The sequence below is a fragment of the Octopus sinensis genome, linkage group LG3, assembly GCF_006345805.1.
Source record: "Octopus sinensis linkage group LG3, ASM634580v1, whole genome shotgun sequence".
NCBI lineage: Eukaryota > Metazoa > Mollusca > Cephalopoda > Octopoda > Octopodidae > Octopus > Octopus sinensis.
In genome coordinates this window covers 128,010,153-128,031,835 of record NC_042999.1, presented here as the reverse complement: position 1 = coordinate 128,031,835, position 21,683 = coordinate 128,010,153, and the positions used below count along the sequence as shown (strand labels likewise).

The following is a 21,683-nucleotide window of genomic DNA, read 5'->3' as shown; positions in this document are numbered from 1 at the left end:
GTACCAGTTATGCACTGGGGTCGATATAATCGAATTAATCCGTTTGTCCTCTCTGTGTTTAGCCCCTTGTGGGTAGTAAAGAAATAGGTATTTCATCTGTTTTTATGTTCTGAGTTCAAATTCTGCCATGGTCAACTTTGCCTTTCATCCTTTCAGGGTTGATAAATTAAGTACCATTTGCATATTGGGATCGATCTAATTGACTGGCCCCCATCCCCAAAATTTCAGGCCTTGTGCCTAAAGTAGAAAAGTATTCAGGTTACTCTGTCATATACTCTGCTTAATTATTCACATTGTTTTGAATTAATCATGCATTGGTTTGTGGCTTTGAGATTTTGATGAACTAACTGTTAATTTTTAGAGTAATATTGTAGGGTTGGTGTGAGAGGTCAAAGCTGGCCAGTTTGAGCATTAAACAGGTAGAGTATTTTGGCCAGATATGGCTGGTTTAAATGCCAAAGGGTTAATCATCACCATCACACAAATAGCAACACCACACCACCACCACCACCATTATCACTATCACAATCAATAATACTATCAACTTCCCCACCATCATATTAATATCCGCACCATAATACATCCCCACCCCACCCAACAAGGAACCTCACTCTAATGTTGTGTCTTGCCTGTTATAAATAACAACCAAATTTATATTAAATTATATCCTATTGACATCTAAGACTACATTAGACAAAGTAATATGAGATACAAGAAGACAAAAAAAGATGGAATAATAAAGATAATTCTTTTCTTTTCTGCTATAGGCACAAGGCCTGCAATTTTGTGCTCAACTGGTATTTACTTTATCGACCTTGAAAGGATGAGAGGCAAAGTTGACCTTGGCAGGAATTGAACTCAGAATATTAAAATGGACGAAATACCGCTGAGCACTTTGTCCGGCATGCTGACAATTCTGCCAGCTTGCTGCTGCCAATACTAATAATGATAATGGTTTCTAATTTTGGCACAAGGCCAGCAAGTTTTGGGGGATAGTTGATTACATTGGCCCCTTTGTTCAACTGGTACTTATTTTATTGACCCCAAAAGGATGAAAGATAAAGTTGACCTCAGCAGAATTTGAACTCAGAAAATAAAAACAGACAAAATGCAGCTAACTATTTTGCCTGGTGTGCTAACAATTCTGCCAGCTTGTTGCTGTCAATGATAATAATGATAACAATAATGAGTTTATTGTATACAGTGATCAGATGCACTACACAAAGAACATATGCCTACAGACAGACTTAAACCTACAACATTCTGGGCTATAAGGGAATACACATGCCCAAGGTACGATGCAGCAGGACTGAACCCAAAACCACATGGTTGCAAAGCAAGCTTCTTAACCACACTGCTATGCCAGCATCTATAATAAATAAATAAATAAATGGGATTGTCATGATTAGAATGCTTTCACAGCTATATGAGATGATAGTCATTACAGGAATGCTCTAATCTTGGTCACCCTAAGATTAAACAACAGCAACAACAGCATCAATAGGTAGTACCATTATTGATTTTGCATCTGTGATGAGATTTAATCTCGTTAAAAAAAAAATCTAACTTCATTAGCTTAGGCTAGAGAACTGCTTATATTTTCTAATGAAGGAGACTCTGGAGAGAGAAAATCATTTGACCTGAAGTTACAACTGAGATTTCCGTTTATTCTGTTATCTGATTTGATCATTAGAAAAGAGGAAAAGAAAAAGTGAAGAAATGAAAGACTTATGTTGCTGTGCAACATACCTGCCATGATATGATAAGAGCCAATGAAAGAACTTCTGAGTGGTCGATCAACCTACAAGAAATAGCAGCCAAATTTCTTTTGTTTTTATTTTTATACTTATTTTACAGGAAGTCACTTCCTAGAAGGCAGCAAGGAACCAACAATAAAACAGTCCAAAAGTAACCATCTAATTTGTTGGTACTTGCAAAAGAAAAATATGAATAAATTTAATGAGATTTAAATGAATTAAGATCATAATTGTCTAAAATGAAAAGTGAGAGAATTCCATAAAACAGATATTTGAGGACAAAAACTACAAGGAGAGAAATACTTCTAAAAGATGGGGACAACCACAACAAAAGGATGAGAGTTAGCAGAAAGATGAGTTGCTTGATTAATAACCATAAGAGGAGACAGAAGAGGAGAGAGTAGTGAAGAACAACCACTATGAAAGTATTTATAGAACAGAGATAAGGAAGCAATTCCATGGTGATGCATAAAGAAGTGCCGAGCTCTAATTGTGGAGAGTCCCTGTGGAAGGGGTAGACCCAAGAAGACATGGGACAAAGGGGTGAGAAAGGATCTTCAGATGCTGGGCTTCACTGAGGAAATGACAATGGACTGGGAGATGTGGCAATTTGCTGTACTTGACAAGACATGTCAAGCTAAATAAAATTGCTGTCTTCTACACATACAGGCTTGTCTTTTCAGGTGCTGGTGCCACTTAAAAAGTACCCATGCCAGTGCTACATTAATTCACCCATGCTGGTGGCACATAAAAAGCACCCAGCACACTCTGTAAAGTGGTTGGCATTAGGAAGGGCATCCAGCCATAGAACCCATGCCACAACAGACAGCTCCCTGCTAGCTACCTCCATGTCAAACCGTCCAACCCATGCCAGCAAGGAAAACAGACATTATATGGTGATGATGATGATGATGATGATAACAGAAGAGAGGGGTTGAAGTTTAGTTGCCAAAACAGGGCTCACAATGTTAAAAGTGCTCTTTGAAACCTAATCAAGGAATACCAGTCCAAATGTGACATCAATATTTCATACAAGAATGAATAAAATGACTGAATAAGAGAATACATTCAGGAAAATGGCAATGATGAGTTTCATATAAAGAACCAACAATCATGGTGGCTAATTTAACAATACATCAAATATTATCACTTATCTTGGAGAAAATAAAAGAACATGTTGGATAATGAATGCAGTTCTAAATACACTTTGGCAAAAATAAATTAATCTTGTATTATCTTTTACTTGTTTCACTCTAAACCTTTCAAGGGTTTAGACCAGTGTTTCCCAAACTTTTCTTGCCAAATTTTAATATTGCCCACCTATCAGCCAAAAAATGCTCCATTGCCCACCTGTGTTAAAAACCTCCTGACACAACCCCCCACCAACACAAAATACCCTAGTAAAACACCCCCTTGTATCATTTGACACACACACTATATCGTAGACTTGTTACCCTGTTAGTGCCATTTGGACTAAATATGCGGTTGTTTACAAATCCCTTATTGTGGGTTTAGTTTTGCCATTAGTGTGAATAAAATTCTAACGTTAACTCTATATTATGCAGACAGATTAACTTCTGGAATCTTGCACTTTCTTTTACACTGATTTTCATTTTCTCCAAATGAACCACTGATCAGAACTACTGATGTAAAAATAATTAATGATTGTATTACAAAGGAAAAGGATAAAACTTTTTAATAAGAACCATGTGTCTGGTGCGATGCATCTAGTGCAGATTCATTCAGTTTCAAACTTGTCAACTTCAGCCACAAGTCTCCTCATGTCACATCCAGTCCAATTCTTTTATGGAGAAATAAAGTTCCTGCATGGCTAAACCAGATGCAACCAGATATGAGGTAGGGAAGGCAAGCAAAAGTAATTTCAGATGTTTCCACAGAATGGGTTCGGAATTCAATATACTCTGATAGTACCACAAACCTTCTTTGTCATTATGGCGATATCGCATTGTGGCATCATTGTCATTTTGTAATTCTATCAATTCCTCCTGAACATCATCCTTACAATTGACTGCATCAACTTCAAATGGATTGCTATACTAATCTGGAATATTTAGCGCAATAACATCTTGAAATTGCTCCACCATGTTATCATGCAATGATTGTAAATAGTTGTGATATGTAGCTAAATCCTCATCAACCAATTCATCTTTCAAAGAATCAAGTTGTGGAAATTGATGGAATTGACATTTTGAAATGTTAATCTTATACAATACCAATTTCAAAATGAAAGTAGTGATAAATGATTTACAATCAACGAAAGTTTTTCTGTTTCCTTGCAATAACTTATTCAAATCATTTAATTTTGTGAACATATCACTAGGCAATAAGATATTGCACCTTGCAGCCATCAATGAAGCAGATAGTGGACTATCTTCAAAGAAAGATAATGGCGACAATTCACCCATCACACTCATGTGTGTGTGTGTGTGTGTGTGTGTCTTCGTTACTCATTTATATATTAAGTGGATGTGTGGTTAGGAAGCTTGCTACCCAGCCACATGGTTTTGAGTTCAGCCCCAATGGTGGCACCTTGGGCAAATGACTTCTCTTATAGCCTCAGGCTGACTGAAGTCATGTGATTGAATTTGGTCTGTAGATGTTTCTGGCGTGTGTGTACATATGTGTGTAGGTGCTTATGCTTCCTAACAGAGAGGAGGGAATAGGTTTCTTTCAGTTTCTTTCTACCAAATCCATTCACAAGATTTTGGTCAGTGCTGGGTTGTAGTAGAAAACATTTGTCCATGGTGGAACTGAATTTGCACCTATTCCTAACCACATGGCCCCAGTGGACCTCTGTATAGTTTCCACACATCAAAATTTACTCACACAGCTATGGTCAGCTTGTAGCGAAAGACACCTGTTTAAGGTGTCACTCTGTGGGATGGGATCAAAACCACATGTTTCTATGGCAAAATTTGTAACCACACAACCAGATTGATGCCTATTTTTCAACTTTAATATATATTGCAAACACACATACACATGCATACACATGCATACACCTGCAAGCCACTATATGGTTGCTTGATCTGCTAGGAATAGGAAGAGCAGCTAAATCTTCTTCAAACCTTACACCACTGCCTTAAAATAAAAGCACACATTGAATAATGTAATCTTTGATACATTATTCCTGAATGAAATCTAGATGGTATGAAGACTGGATGAATGTCTTTGATAAATCTGGGAGTTAAATAAAAATAACAACTACATGTAAATGATCTAAATTCAGACCTCAGTTACAAATGCATTAAAACAAGGCAAAAATACGAATAATAAAAAACCCAACAAATTGTAACATAATAACCTTTGAATGTACAGGATTTACAAATAGTTTCTGTTGACCTGATCTTAACTTCAGGCATTAATTAGTGATATCTAATTATTCTGAATGTCTAAGGGCAAACAAACCTAGAATTTTCATTAACTAAAGTCTGATCATTTTCAGTGATCTACTTTCTCACTCTCCATTAAGTTGGAATAATCATTAGATTTTTATCTAATATTGATAATTATTCTTGCCTGCCATAGAACTGTATGACTGCAATGCCAGCAATACAATACAGTCCCAATGGCTGCAATTCTAATCATTGTATATTGTCCAAATGATATATCAGCTAGTTTGAGATTCATCCGATATAATAGAGTATTTGATCAGCAAGAAGAAACTAACAAGTGAAAAGTATCAATAGAAAACAGGCATATTTCAACTTGCATTGTTTCAAGTTATGTCTCTTTTGATTTTACGTTTTTTGAAGAATTTAACAGAAAAATAAACCTCAACTTCTGTCAGTTTATGCAGCTTTATATCAGTCTCAGTGAACTTTTAAAAGCATGAAATTTTTTTAAAAACATCTAAATATAAAAAAAAACAGCCTACCATGAAGCACAAAACCAAATAAAATATGTGTGAAAATATGTACAAGCCACTTATTAAAACAGAAGAATTTTTTAAAATGAATTTGTAAAAATGTCTTTTTATGTTAAATCATTTTTCAAGTCACATGTCTTGTTGCATCATAGGTCATCCCTGATGGAAGGCACTCCCACTGTGACCATTCCACTCATCTGTATATACAGAACTACACTGTCCAGTGTGGCCAAGTCACATGTCTTGGAACTAATTACCTGCATAGGATGAGGTATGCCTGTATTTGTGAGAGAATTTGAACATATTTTTTTTATCTTATTTGAAAGAAAGAAGGAAGAAGAGAGGAATGAAGATGAGAAAAAAGGAAGGAAAAGAGGAAAGAAGATGAGAAGAAGGAGTGGTACGGAAATGTGTAGGTGGCGTGTGTTCATGACCTTTGCATGCTCACCATGGAATAAAAACAGATGAAACAATTGATTGTAAATATAGACAGTTCAATAATATCATTATAGCTATAATACTGAATACAATAGTGCTATATCTGATTGTGAACTAGGAGGAGACTGCAAACCATCACTAATCACCTCAAATTCTTGTCCTTAATTTTTCTTTTTTCTTCCTTTTGCTACATTCAATAACACTTCCTTACCATTTCCTTATAATAACATTCAACTCAACATTAAAGAAAAAAATCTAAGGAATAAAAACCAAAGAAAACTACATTTTATTCCTACATTTATATATGCTCAGTTATTTAAGGGCATTTTGCACTCAACTGTTACATCTACCAATATCTGAGGTAAGTGTACTGAAAGTTGAAACATCAGGCCGTGTAAAAAAAAAAGCAATAAGAAGAATATAAGGACATATTTCTAGTTCCGTTTGTTTGCCATATGGCAGATTTAATTTTTCATATGACCAGTAACATTCCCACCATGTTACATAATGTTGAATGGTAATGGATCATGTAGTCATAACTTGCTTAAAACAGAATTTAAAAGAAGGAAATAGTTTTTTTTTTGTTTCTCTATCATGCTTTGTAATTATTGAATAAATCATTTGGATATCCAAGCTTCAGTAATTTCTGGGATATCAACAAGAGACATTCAATGAAGGAGCTACTATGGCGTACTCTAAAGTGTAAGAAATTGCAGTCAAATATCCCTCAGCTCACATCCTACCATCTTAGCAAGGGATGGCCTCATTTAGCAGTGTAGTTCTGTATATATAGATGAGTAGAATGGTCACAGCTGGAGTTCCTTCAATCAGGGCTGACCTGCAATTTAACTAGATAGCAACAACTCAATGAAAAAAAAAATGAAATCACATCCACTAGGGCTTGTAAAGTCAATGTCTCTCCTTCATCCTTTTCCCATTTTTGGCATGGCTCTTAAGCTTGATATTTTTCTTATTGCCAACTATTTTACATCATTGTCTGGATGCATTTACAATGTTTTCAATTCTTGAGAGATTGTCCCAGGCAAAATTAAAGAGACCACCCCACTCACTGCTACACTTTGTTCCTTCTGTTCGTCCCTCCTTTATTTACTTTTGTGTGAGTACACACACATATTGCGTGTGAGTGTGTGTGTGTACATATACATGAAGAGAGAAAGACAGAGGTGTATACATACATATAAACAGATGGAGAGAAACTTGCATGTATATATGTATATGGGAGGGTGAGTGTGCGTGTACTTTGATGGAGATGTATGCATATAAGCCCATACATTTAATGTAGTTGGTTAAAAGACTTGAAAGACATAATTAAGTGATGAACAGACAAGATACGGTTTCCAAGATGTAGATATCAGTCAGCTGTAATAAGTATTGTTAGAAATTTTGAAACTTGGAGATATTCAAGAGGAGAAAGAAACACTGTGCAGTAGCAGCAGTAGCAGCTGCACTACCACCACTTCACCACTATCCTTCAGCTATAATAGGTAAACCATGCTTATATTACTGTAGCAAGAATATTTAGCAATTGCAAAACTTAGAAATTGAACCTAGATTACTATATACAATGCAAAACAAAAAAACTTATAATAAAAGCAACAACTGAAGAACATGGTTGTGATTTGCTCAAATGTTACCAATGTTATCGAAATATCTAACCATTCAAGACTTCTTGTGGAACTGAATCTAATAATGATTTCATCTTTGGCATGTCCTCTCTGACCAGAAGCATTGCCATAGATTCAGTGCATATTAGCCACTACACGGCAGTCAGCTAATGGTAGCAGTTTACCAGCAAGCAAACTAGGGATGAGTCACAACACCAAAACAATGGACTATGATTATAACAACAACACATCCTAACTAGCTAACTCCAAGAAACATGATGGCAGCTACCTGATCCCCAACACCTCATATAAACTTCAAATTATCTGGGAGTATACATAATTTCTTTGCCGTCCATAGCAATAGAAACATTCATCTTATTTCTTTACTGCCCACAAGGGGCTACACACAGAGGGGACAAACAAGGACAGGCAAACGGATTAAGTCGATTACATCGATCCCCAGTGTGAAACTGGTACTTATTTAATCGACCCCGTAAGGATGAAAGGCAAAGTTGACCTCGGCGGAATTTGAACTCAGAACGTAACGGCAGACAAAATACTGCTAAGCATTTTGTCCAGTGTGCTAACATTTCTGCCAGCTTGCCGCCATAGAAACATTCATCTTGTTAACGATAAGATTAAGTATTTTTGCAATAAAAATTACAGCAGAATTTGAGTCCCTTATTGTAACACTACTTTATTGCTAAACATTGTTGATGGTTTACTCTGAAAAGGAAAACATAAGGAAAGGATAATTATATGACTGTTTTATAGATATTGAATGAGAAGATCATTTAGTAAGAAGACAGTTGAAAGTCATAGAATGCAAAACGAAAGATGTGTCCCATGCTGGCACGTTCAGGCACTTGGGAGGTCAGCAAGTAATATTGAGGCTTTGTAAAGTGTGTTTTCAAAAGTTTGAAATGTATAGTGCATTTTCTGGCATAGGAATCAAATTTTTCAGACCAAATTTTACAGTCAAAAAAGGAAGCTCAACCTATATACTGAGATGACTCTGGAGGACCCAAACGTCCATGTGAAATACAGAAGGATTTAGAAAAATAGAGACAATGTTTGCATGCTTATACTACATGCTTACACTATATACCATGTCAAATTGTATGCTGGAAAATATGGTAATTACTCAGTTATATATATTTCTTTCAATAGAGAGAAGGAAAAGGAAAGTTGTTGGTTAAGAAAGTCAGTTTATTGAGTAGAGCAGCCTTTTAAAAACTTGGGAGTTCAAGAGAAAATATATTTAAATAACAATCCTTGGTGGTGAAAGTGAAGGTGTATGACCTAGTGGTTAAGATGCTGCATGCATAATTGCAAGATAATGGTTTCAATTGCCAGACTGGTTGGTGCATTGTGTTTTTAAGGAAACTGTTGTGTGGATGCCACCAGACGATGAAGAAGGCTAGCCCAATACGTAGATATAGAGGGAGAAGTCTAGACATCAGGAGTTGAGTAGAGGTCATCAGAATGTGTGATATAACAGTGGCAATGAGGATGAGATAGCACACACAGCCACTGTGTAGTATTGCAATATAACTGTGGTGACATGGATTTCGTAGCACGCACAACAAAAACGCTTCATATCACGTTGCTGTAAATGAATCTCAGCAATAGCTAGGAAATTAACATTACAACAGAGCAGCATCATGTTCCAATTCAAAGGACATAGACAATGTAGAATCTTCCTTCGTTGATATCTACCAACTAACTAATACTACAAAGTCAAGTAAAAAAAAAAAAAAGAAGACCTAACGAATGTATATGACAGTCAAATACACCTAGTCATTTTAGAGTCCTTATGAGTTAAAGAGGAAAGTGTCATTAGTAACAGCATAATATTAGAAGAGATAAGAAGGGAAGTTTGAAGGTATATTACTGTTGGTAGATGATGTTGGGAGATAGTAACTAAACAAACCATCAATAGCATTGATAAGGAAGCCATTTCTGGAGGAAAAGAAACATTGACAGAGATGTCATATTTCTTATTCATTGCTTCTGCACATTCTTTTCTATCTTCCTCCCTTTCAATCTACACTCTTTTCTTGTCTTTAAATCTTCACTTTCCTTTTCCCCTTCTTTCTAAATATCTAATCTTTTTTTGTTCTTAATTTCTCCTTTTCTCTCTGTAAATCTTTACTCTGTCTTCCAGCTAAATGTTCTCTCTCTCTCTCTCTCTCTCTCTCTCTCTCTCTCTCTGTCTCTCTCTCTCTCTCTCTCTCTTTCTACTTTTTTAAAAATCTTCATGCATTCCTCTCTTTCTCTGTCTAGTTTACTCTTTCTCACTCTCTCTAATTATTCTCTTCCACTGCTTCTCTCTCTCTCTCTCCCTCTCTCTCTCCCTCTCTCTCTGTAAATCTTCACTCTGCTTTCTAATTCAGTTTTTACTATCCTTTTCTGCTCTTTCTATCTCTCTTTAAATCTTCATTCCTTCTCTCTCTTTTGTTTTCTCACTAAATTTTCACTTTCTCCCCCCTCTCTCTTTATGCTTTTTCCTCTCACTAACTCTTTACTCACACACACACTCTCTCTCTTTCTCTCTAAATCTTCACTCTTTCTTTCTCTCCTTCAATTTTCTCACCTTCTCTCTCCTTCCTCTCACTCTCTCACTGAACCCACTCTCTCTCTCCCTCTCATTCTCTCACTGAACGCTCTCTCTCCCTCTCACTCTCTTACCAACCCCCCTCTCTCTCTCTCTTTCTCTAAGTCTTCACACTTTCTCCCTCTCTTTAAACCTTCACACATTGTTTCTCATTCCCCTCACAATGCTATTATTTTCTCCTATCACCAACTATCTTTTTAATTACTTACTCCACTTAACACACTTTTTAGCTTCCATTCCTACCACTTACTCCTACCAAAATACCTAACACTACCAACCATACAGCTGAAGATTTACAAATCTATGATTATTTTCCATCTACTTTTCCTCACTATCTGTCTCCTAAAAAAAATGAGATAATTCTTCTAGAAAGTCCACATTAAGATTTCATACTCCAATCATTATCATTTGCTGATGTAGAGTGAATGATTGCCTTGGGAGAGGAGAAGGATGTGTTGCCATGGAAATGAAACTCAAATCCTGTCCAAAACAGATTTTTTCCAAATTTGATTGTAATATTTTCCATGGAAACTTAAATTCGACTGTAATGTTATTAGTGTACTCAACAGTTTTCCTACAGAAAGAAATTCTTTGAGGATTTCATTCTTCTAAATGGTGTTTAATAATATGAAGATTTTTAAGCTGGTTGCAATAATAATAAAAAAAATCCAACATTAGTTACCAGTTTAATAAAATAATGTATCTCGTTCTTTCTTTCTCTCTCTCATACATTTATGTATGCATATATGTTTGTATGAATACATACATACACACACACAGACATATATATATATATATACATACATACATAATATATATATATACATGCATATGCATACATGCATGCATGCATACATACATACATACATACATACATACATACATGCATATATACATACACACATGCACATGCACACACTCTCTCACACACACACATATATATGTGTGTGTGTATATATATTCTTTTATTCTTTTATTCTTTTGCATGTTTCAGTCATTTGACTGAAGCCATGCTGGAGCACCACCTTAAAGGATTTTAGTCGAGGAAACTGATCCTGGGACCTATTCTTTATAAGCCTGGTGCCGATTCTGTCGGTCTCTTTTGCCAAAACATTAAGCTGGTATAAACTCACCAACACTGGTTGTCAAGTGATGGTGGAGGGACAAAACACAAACACACAGACATATACACACACACACACACACACACACACACACACATATATATATAAAAATATATACATACATACATACATATGTATATATATATATAATATATATATATACATGATGGGCTTCTTTCAGTTTCCATCTACCAAATCCACTCACAAGGCTTTGGTCAACCTAAGGCTATAGTAGAAGACGCTTGCCCAAGGTGCCACACTGTGGAACTGATCCTGGAACCATGTGGTTGGGAAGTAAGCTTCTTAACACACAGCCATACCTGCACCTGAAAAAATATGGAATGCTTCACAAATTTGTGTGTCATCCTTGCATAGGGGCCATACTAATCTTCTCTGTATCATTCCAATTTTAGAATAAATATTGCTGTATATGTTGTATATACATGCATGCATGCATACATACATACATACATAATACATACATACATGCATACACATAATTATACTTTTCAAATGCTTGCAGCTTCCTTTCTCTCTTGCACACACACACATACACACACACATTCATGGGTAATATATCTACATATAAATTTATGCATAGACACAATGCTGATTTGTTCATCCATATTTACACAAATGCATGTATCTATCTAGCTGCATCTATATGCATACATGTGAATGTGTGCATGTGCATGCATATACATCTACATATATATATATATCATAATCATCATCATCATCGTTTAAAGTCCGCTTTCCAGGCTAGCATGGGTTGGACGATTTTGACTGAGTGCTGGCAAACCAGACGGCCGCACCAGGCTCCAAACTTCATCTGGCAGAGTTTCTACAGCTGGATGCCCTTCCTAACGCCATATATATATATATATATATATAATATATATATATATATAATATATATATATATACATATACATACATACATACATACATACATACATACATACATATATATATATATATATTATATATATATATATATATTATATATATATATATATAAGTTTAAATAGAGGTTAAAATAACCACCTTAAGGGATAGAAAATATTCAATGAATTACTGGTTATGTTACCTATTATTTTAATGTGAATAGTAATATTCCTGAATTAATAGGTTTAAGTATAAAACTGTTTATAAATATTCAAATTAAAATCCATTTCCAATCTTCTGTGAAAACATGCTTGGTGCTGGGGAAATATTACCTTACTTGGAAACAAGTGTGGGTGGGATTAGGAAGGGCATCCAGCTGTAGGAAATTTGCCATTATGAATTCCGGCCAGTCAATGTGAATTATACACATACATCATGCTTATATACATGTATACACATGCAGCATAATTCTATATCAATAGTCCAGCCCATGCCAGCATGCAATATGAACACTAAATGATGATGATGTTAAATGCAGGTATGGCTGTGTGGTTGAGAAGTTTGCTTCCCAGCCACATGGTTCTGGGTTCGATCCCACTATGTGGCACCTTGTACAAGTGTCTTTTGCTATATATAGCTCCAAGCTGCCTTGTGAATGGATTTGGTAGACAGAAACTGAAAAGTGCACATCATGTATGTATGTATGTATGTATGTATGTATGTATGTATGTATGTATGTATGTATGTATGTGTGTGTGTATGTATGTATGTATGTATGTATGTATGTTTCCCTCCCTGTCTTGATATCATGTGATAGCTGTAAATAAGTGTCACCATCATTCAAGTGGTGTTTTCTGTTTACAATCTTCTGTGAAAATATGCTTAGTGTTGAGGAAATCCAGCTGTAGGAAATTTGCCATTATGAATTCCATCCAGTGCATGTAAACATGGAAAAGTGGACATTAAAATGATGATAATGATACTACTGCTTACTGTTAATGCTTTGGCTAAACAGAATTATAAAATATCTATCTATATAGATACAAGTGGCTGTTTGACACAGGAGTGGCTGTTTGACACAGGAGTGGCTGTGCAGTAAGTAGGTTGCTTACCAACCACCTGGTTCCGGGTTCAGTCCCACTGTGTGGCACCTTGGGCAAGTGTCTTCTACTATAGCCTCGAGCCAACCAAAGCCTTGTGTGTGGATTTGATAGATGGAAACTGAAAGAAGCCCATTGCATATATATATATGTGTGTGTGTGTGTGTGTGTGTGTGTGTGTGTGTGTATGCTTGTGTGTCTGTGTTTGTACCCCCACCATCACTTGGCAACTGATGTTGGTGTATTTACATCCCCATAACTTAGTGGTTTAGCAAAAGAGACTGATAGAATAAGTACCAGGCTTACAAAGAATAAGTCCTGGGTTGATTTGTTCGACTAAAGGCAGTGCTCCAGCATGGCACAGTCAAATGACTGAAACAAATAAAAGAATAAAAGAATATATCTATAGGTGCAGGTGTGGCTGTGCAGTCAGTAGCTTGCTTCCCAATCTTATGGTTCCAAGTTCAATACTGTTGTGTGACACCTTAGGTAAGTTGTCTTCTATTATAGCCTCAGGCCAATCAAAGCCTTGTGAGTAGATTTGGCTGATGGAAATTGAAAGAAGGCCATCATACACACGCCTGACAACTGGTGCTGGTGTGTTTACCAGTTTGGCAAAAGAGATTGACAGAATAAGTAACAGGCTTTTAAAAATAAGAAACTGGCGTCAATACAGGTGATGAAAACTTCTTCAAAGCAGTGCCCCAGCATGACTACAAACTAATGACTGAAACAAGTGAAAGGTAAAAGATAAAACACACATCATAAACACACATAAAACTAAAGAAACAAGAAGAAGTTCAGTAGTGATGGATGGATTTTATATTGGGTTGTCCGGAAAGTTCATGCCGATTTATAGTAGTTTACCTTTCGACTTATTTTAGAAAAATGGTTGAGTCCATAAAATAGGATTTGACTACACCTCCCTTTAGAGCACAGTTTAAGCTATCTTTTCGTGGAAGAAGATTTATGTTCCTATAACCTGTGTTAATTCTGTAACCCTTTAAAACGGAAGATAAGAAAGTTTATTTTCAGCACTTGATGGTTTGGGAACCAGACAAAAATTGCTGCAGCTCGGCTGGGATGTGTTACCCCACCCTCCACATTCACCAAATATTGCTCCTTTGGATTTCCACTTATTCAGGTCTCTGCAGAATAGTGTTAATGGTAAAAATTTCAATTCCTTGGATAACATAAAAAGATACCTTGATGAATTCTTTGCCATGAAACTACCTCATTTCTGGGAAGAGGGTATTTTCAAGTTAAAGGAAAGATGGAGATGTATTGTGCAACAAAATGGTTCATATTTGGTTGATTAAAAATGTAATGGCCTTTTTCTTTCCTTTAAAAATCAGCACGAACTTTCCAGACAACCCAATATTTATTTGCACAGCAAAATTTATTAAGCATATTAGAATTAACTGAGACTTCCAATTTCACTTGCTCAACTACACACACACGTGTGCGCACACATGCACGCACGCACACACACACACACACACACACACACACCTGAATGAATATATTATGCATATTCAATATGAAACACATAGACATACACGAATATATGTATGTGTGAGTAAATCTAAGAATAAACCTAAGTGCTGTCACTATACAACAAAAAGAACCTGTATGTGTCTCTTTGTATATATTTGTGTGAGTGCATGTCTATGTGTATGTGTGTGTATGTGTGCAAAATCTCTTAATTCATCAAAAACCATAATCTATTCCAAATCATACACAATTTTTTTTATTAATCTCAACCATACACAATGAAAGTCTCAAGAAATTCTCATTGCTTTTGAATCCAAACAATAGATATATTACTTTCATGTCTGATATCAGACGGTAGCCAATATCTGTGTCTTCTAGTACTCAATATATCCCACAATACAAAAACTTGGCATGTAGTTTCATCTTGATTTCATTATATATATATATAGATATAGATATAGATATATAATTATATATATACATATATTTAATTTTATATTTATATTATTGTGCATATATATATAATTATACATGTATATTTTATTTATAAGTATATTTTATTATATATATATATATATCCACACACACACACATATATATGCATTCGTACATATACATATAAATACATATATATACATACATACATACATACATACATACATACATATATATATATATATATATATATATATATATATATATATATATATATATATATATATTCTTTTACATTTTCCTTCTAGAATTACCTTTATTATAATGGCTGTGCTTGTTTCTTATTTTCTGAATCTTTAATCACTGGATTGATAAAAACTGAACGCAGCCAGCAAATTCTAGAAATTTATGATAGCTCTTGAGTCTGGTTAGAACGTCAATAGCTACAGTAGTAGTAGTAGTAGTAGCAGCAGCAGTTATTATAATTGTTGTTGTTGTTGTTCTTTAAACCTTGATTGAGTAAACCTATGATGAAAGCTGTTCTAGCTATGATCATCTTGTTTTCCTTTTTTTTTTGCTTTTTATTGTTTTCCATATATATATATATATATATATATATATATATATATACGTCATTTGTACTTCAAACAGGTTTAGTTATCATATTGCACAGGTGCAGATATGGCTGTATGGTTAAGACGTTCGCTTTCCAATCACAAGGTTTCGGTTCAATCCTACTGTGCGGCACCTTGAGTAAGTGTCTTCTTCTATAGCTTTGAGCTGACTAATGTCTTGTGCGTAAATTTGGTTGATAGGAACTGTGGAATCCCATGTTACATATGGAAACAAAACCTAGAACCAAAGGGCCTTAGAGTTAATCTAGCAAAGACCAAGGTTGTTGTTAGCAAATAAACAGATTAGTCTCTCTTTCCATTAGATAAGTGGATCTGCTCAATATGTAGGAAAGGAGTGGGAAGTAATTCCATTTGCTGCACTCAGAGTAAGTTATGGACACATAAGAGATGCGGTGGGATCACAGGTAGATTAGCAGATAAGGTCGTATTAATGTGCGGCAGATGTGCCGGAACAATAAGCACTAAGAGCATGCGGGACTTAGACTCTCTTAAGTGTTCAGGAGGCTCTCTTGAGGTAGTAGATAATTTCTGCTACTTAGGTGATCAAATTAGTAATGGTGGTGGATGCTCTGGAAGTATTGTTTCTAGAATAAGAATAGGATGGAGGAAGTTCAGAGAACTACTACCTCTGTTGGCAACAAAAGGACTTTCTCGCAGAGTGAAAGGCAGCTTGTATGATGCTTATGTATGAATGGCTATACTCCATGGTAGTGAGACATGGACTCTGAATGCAAAGGACATGCATAGACCAGAGAGGAATGAAGGCAGTATGCTCTGCATTATCTAGTAGTTTAGAGATTTTGATGATGTGAGTGTTTAATTTTAGAATGACATTGTAGGGTTGGTGTGAGAGGTCAGATCTGGCCAGTTTCAACATAAAACAGTTTAAATATTTTGGCCAGATATGGCTGGTTTGAATTCTTAAGGATGAAGGCATATAGCTTAGTGATTAGGGTAATCAACTCACAATTGTAAAGTCATGAGTTTGATTCCTGGCAGTGTGTTATGTCCTTGAGCAAGAGACTATTTCACATTGCTTCAGACTACTCAGCTGGCAAAAATGAGTTGTACCTGTAATTCAAAAGGCTGGTCTTATCATATTCTGTGTCATGCTGTGTCATCTTTGAGAACTATGTTAAGGGGTACACATGTTTGTGGACAGCTCAGCCACTTGCACATTAATCTCACAAAGCAGGCCGTTCTGATGATTTGATAAACTGGAACCCTTGTTGCCGTAACCAACAGAGTGCCAGTTTTGTTTGAATGCTAAAGGATTACATGAAAAACCAAAAATAATTTATGTTGAGGGAACAAAGTGATGGACAGTTGAAACAACAGTTATAGACAGAACTGTAACACTAGGTTTAGTTTTAAACAAAACAGTAGTCTTTTATTCTTTTACTTGTTTCAGTTATTTGACTGTGACCACGCTGGAGCACTTCCTTAAAGGGTTTTAGTTGAAGGAATTAAACCGAGGACTTATTCTTTTCTAAGCCTAGTACTTATTTTATCATTCTCTTTTGCCAGACTGCTAGGTTACAGTGACATAAACACACCAGCATTGGTTGTCAAGTGATGGTGGTGGGGACGAATACAGACACACACTCATAAATACATACGTATACACACACACATATATATATATGACAGGCTTCTTTCAGTTTCCTTCTACCAAATTCACTCACAAGGCTTTGGTTGGCCTGAGGCTATAGTAGAAGACACTTGCCCAAGGTTCCACACAGTGAGACTGAACCTGGAACCATGTGGTTGAAAAGCAAGCTTCTTACCATACAGCCAGGCTATCATTTTTTGTCATTATTAAGAAATTTTAATGGGAAATTTTAATTTAGATTACTTTAAACAAGAAGTTTATAACATTGAACCAGCTTGTCGTGAGTCGTTAGGAAAAGGGTTAAACCCACAGGGAATGAACAGTAGAGATCTGTAGACTTCAAACAGCTTTACCAGAAGATGTTTCTTTGACTACATCAAAGATAATGTTACTAGGTTAAAATCACCATCTTTTTCTCTATATGATATTTATTCATACTGTTTGTAGCTATTAACATTTTCTGATTACATCTTTCCTTTCAGTTGTGCCAAGAAGAAGTGATGGTACTTGAGAATGTCTGTGTTCTGTTGGCCTACATCATAGCATGATTTTGCATTTTTATATACTTATTTCTTGTTCTCTATGCAGTTATCATTCCTAGTATTAAACACCCTATGTTTGCAGCATTTGTTTTCTATTACCATTTGCACAAATGTGACTGTGCACCAAGAAGTTTGCTTCCCAGCCACATGGTTCTGCAATCATTCTGACTGTGTGATACCTTCGGCAAGTGTCTTCTACTATAAACCCAGGCCAAGCATAGCCTTTTGAGTGTATTTGGTACATAGAAACCGAAAGAAGCCTGTTGTGAATATATATATGTATATATATACTCTTTTACAAGTTTCAGTCATTTGACTGTGGCCATGCTGGAGCACTGCCTTTAGTCAAGCAAACTGACCCCACGACTTATTCTTTGTAAGCCTAGTACTTATTCTATCGTTCTCTTTTGCTGAACTGCTAATTTATGGGGACGTAAACACACCAGCATCGGTTGTCAAGTGATGTTGGGGGACACACAAACATATAACATACATACACACACACACACATATATATATATAACACACATATATATATATATAAATATATATATATATAGGAATTCAACACTCATTTCTATGAGTGGATTCCTCATGTGTTTAAATATACACTATATCGTATGACTAATATATAGTCTTTTGGACTAAATTTTTACACATTAGACCTCTGGAAATGTAAATCTTAATTAATTTCCATTTCCCTTTGATATGATTAAATATATATATATACATATATATATATATATATATATATATATATACATATACAAATATACAACGGGCTTCTTTCAGTTTCTGTCTACCAAATCCACTCACAAGGCTTTGGTCGGCCTGAGGCTATAGTAGAAGACACTTGCCCAAGGTGACATGTAGTGGGACTGAACCCAGAACTGTGTGGTTCATAAGCAAGCTACTTACCACACAGCCATTCCTACGCCTATATATATATTATACACACATACACACATATATATAATAAATATGAAAATAAAAATAATAATAATAATAATAATAATAATAATAATAATAATAATAATAGTAATGATGATAATATTTTATGAGCTTAAAGCTTATAAGCAATCACTGTGTAATAACTAGAGAAAATAGTCTAATATTGGTGCATCTAAGGCCTCGATGGAAAAAAGTAGGGTTTCCTACTTTTTTCTGTTGTGGTCTTATATGCCTCAATGTTAGACTATTTTCTAAGTCATTGCACAGTGATCGCTTATAAGCTTATAAAATATTATTATTATTATTATTATTATTATTATTATTATTATTATCATTTACAGAAGTGTAAAAATCGACACTGCTTACTAAAAACCATTAGATGTGTGTGTATGTGTGTGTGTGTGTGTGTGTGTATGCGTGTGTATACACATGTGTTTGTGTTTCCTTGACCTAACATTGCGTGATAGTTGCAAACAAGTGTTCACCGTTATGCAAGCCGTGTCTTTTGTTTCCAGTATCCTGTGGAAACATGCCTGGTCATGGGGGAAATATTACCTTACTTGGAAGCAAATGAGGGTTGGCAACAGGAAGGGCATCCAGTCATAGAAAATCCACCTCAGTATATTCTGTCTGACCCATGCAAACATAAAAATGAATATTAAAATGTGGATGATGATGATGATGATGATGATGATTTGTGCAGATTATTTGTTCTTTGCTCTCAGCTTCACTTTTTTGTTTCATGTAAAAATTTGGTAAACTTTTCAAAAATGTGGAACATGTCATGAACTTCAGCTGTGTTTAACCCTTTAGCATTGAGACTTCTTTGTGAAAGGTAAATGTTATTTGTTCATATTGTTTTGAATTAATCATGCATTATTTTATAGCTTTGAAATTTCTATGGTGTGTTTGTATATTTTTAGAATAACATTGTAGGGTAGGTGTGAGAGGTTGGATCTGATTAGTTTTAATATAAAACAGGTAGAATATTTGGGTCAGATATGGTTGGATTAAATGCTAAAGAGTTAAAGCCACAAAAAATGAAAAGAGGACATGACCCATTTGAAATTTTACTGTAATATTTTATGAAAAAAAAAAATGACATCTTACTTAAATCATAATAGGCTGAAGAGATTAAATTGAATGGATTAGGGGAGAGAGAGCAACAGAGTGAGCGGGAGAGAGTGAAAGGGAGAGGGAACGAGAGAGAGAGTGATGTTGATGGTAAGGAGAAGGTGGAGATGGGAATGATAATTACTATCTAAAATTTCAGATCAGTCATTAATATTAATTATCACCTTAACCCTTTAGCATTTTAACTCACCATATGTACTACCTATGGCGGTACATATTCTAAAATTGGAATGATACAGAGAAGATTAGCATGGCCCCTGCGCAAGGATGACACACAAATTTGGGAAGCATTCCATATTTTTAGGCGCAGGGGTGGCTATGTGGTAAGTAGCTTGCTTAACAACCACATGGTTCCGGGTTCAGTCCCACTGCGTGGAACCTTGGGCAAGCATCTTCTACTATAGCCTCAGGCCAACCTGAGTGTGTGTGTGTGTGTGTATGTTTGTGTGTCTGTGTTTGTCCCCCCCCCCAACATTGCTTAACAACCCATGCTGCTGTGTTTACGTCCCTGTAACTTAGCGGTTCGGCAAAAGAGACCGATAGAATAAGTACTAGGCTTACAAAGAATAAGTCCTGGGGTCGATTTGCTTGACTAAAAAATGGTGGTGCTCCAGCATGGCCACAATCACATGACTGAAACAAGTAAAAGAGATATCCAGCCGAAATATTTTACCTGTTTATGTTCAAACTATCTAGATCTGGTTTCTCACACCTACCCTACAATGTCATTCTAAAAATAAACAATCACATCATTGAAATCTTGAAGCTATAAGATGATGCATAATTAATTCAAAACAATATGAATGCTAAAAATTTAAGTCAGCAAGCTGGCAGAATTGTTAGCATGCCAGGTGGAATGCTTAGTGGCATTTTGTCTATCCTTACATTCTGAGTTCAAATTCTATCAGAGTTGACTTTGTCTTTCATCCTTTCATGGTTGATAAAATAAGTACCAGTTGAACACTGGGGTCGATTTAATCAATTTAATTCCTCTCCCAAACCTGCTGGCCTTGTGCTAAAATTTGAAACTGATATTAATTATTGCCTTGCAAAACACATAAATTGAGCTATGATATCCTTGCTTCAAAGAATTTCTTTTTTTTTTTGTTAATGATTTGGGGAATGAAATTTATTTATAAATGACAGGATTAGATAAATCAGCTTACCTTATCCTGCCATTGTTAATTACAGTGTACAAAATTAGATCTGTGTACCACAATCATCATTTGAATGCTCACTTTTCCATTCTCACATGGGTCAGATGGAACTTGTTGAGGCAGATTTCCTATGGCTGGGTGCCCTTTCCGTCATCTACACTCACCTGTTTCAAAGAGAAGTAATATTTTCCCATGGCTAGACATGTTTTCACAGAAGATTGGAAAGGTAGGGCACCCTTTGCAACTGCATCAGGTTCTAATTGTTTATTTTGGCATGGTCTCTAC

General features: G+C 35.5%; 2 non-coding genes across 2 annotated transcripts; one reads left to right on the top strand and one right to left on the bottom strand.

Moving 5' to 3' along the window:
• Positions 1–11,780: 11,780 nt before the first annotated feature.
• LOC115210024 lies at positions 11,781–11,882 on the bottom strand. Its single transcript, XR_003881385.1, has one exon. It is a non-coding gene; the product is annotated as a U6 spliceosomal RNA (small nuclear RNA).
• Positions 11,883–20,436: 8,554 nt separating this feature from the next.
• LOC115210009 lies at positions 20,437–20,543 on the top strand. Its single transcript, XR_003881373.1, has one exon. It is a non-coding gene; the product is annotated as a U6 spliceosomal RNA (small nuclear RNA).
• The last annotated feature ends 1,140 nt before the right edge of the window (positions 20,544–21,683 follow it).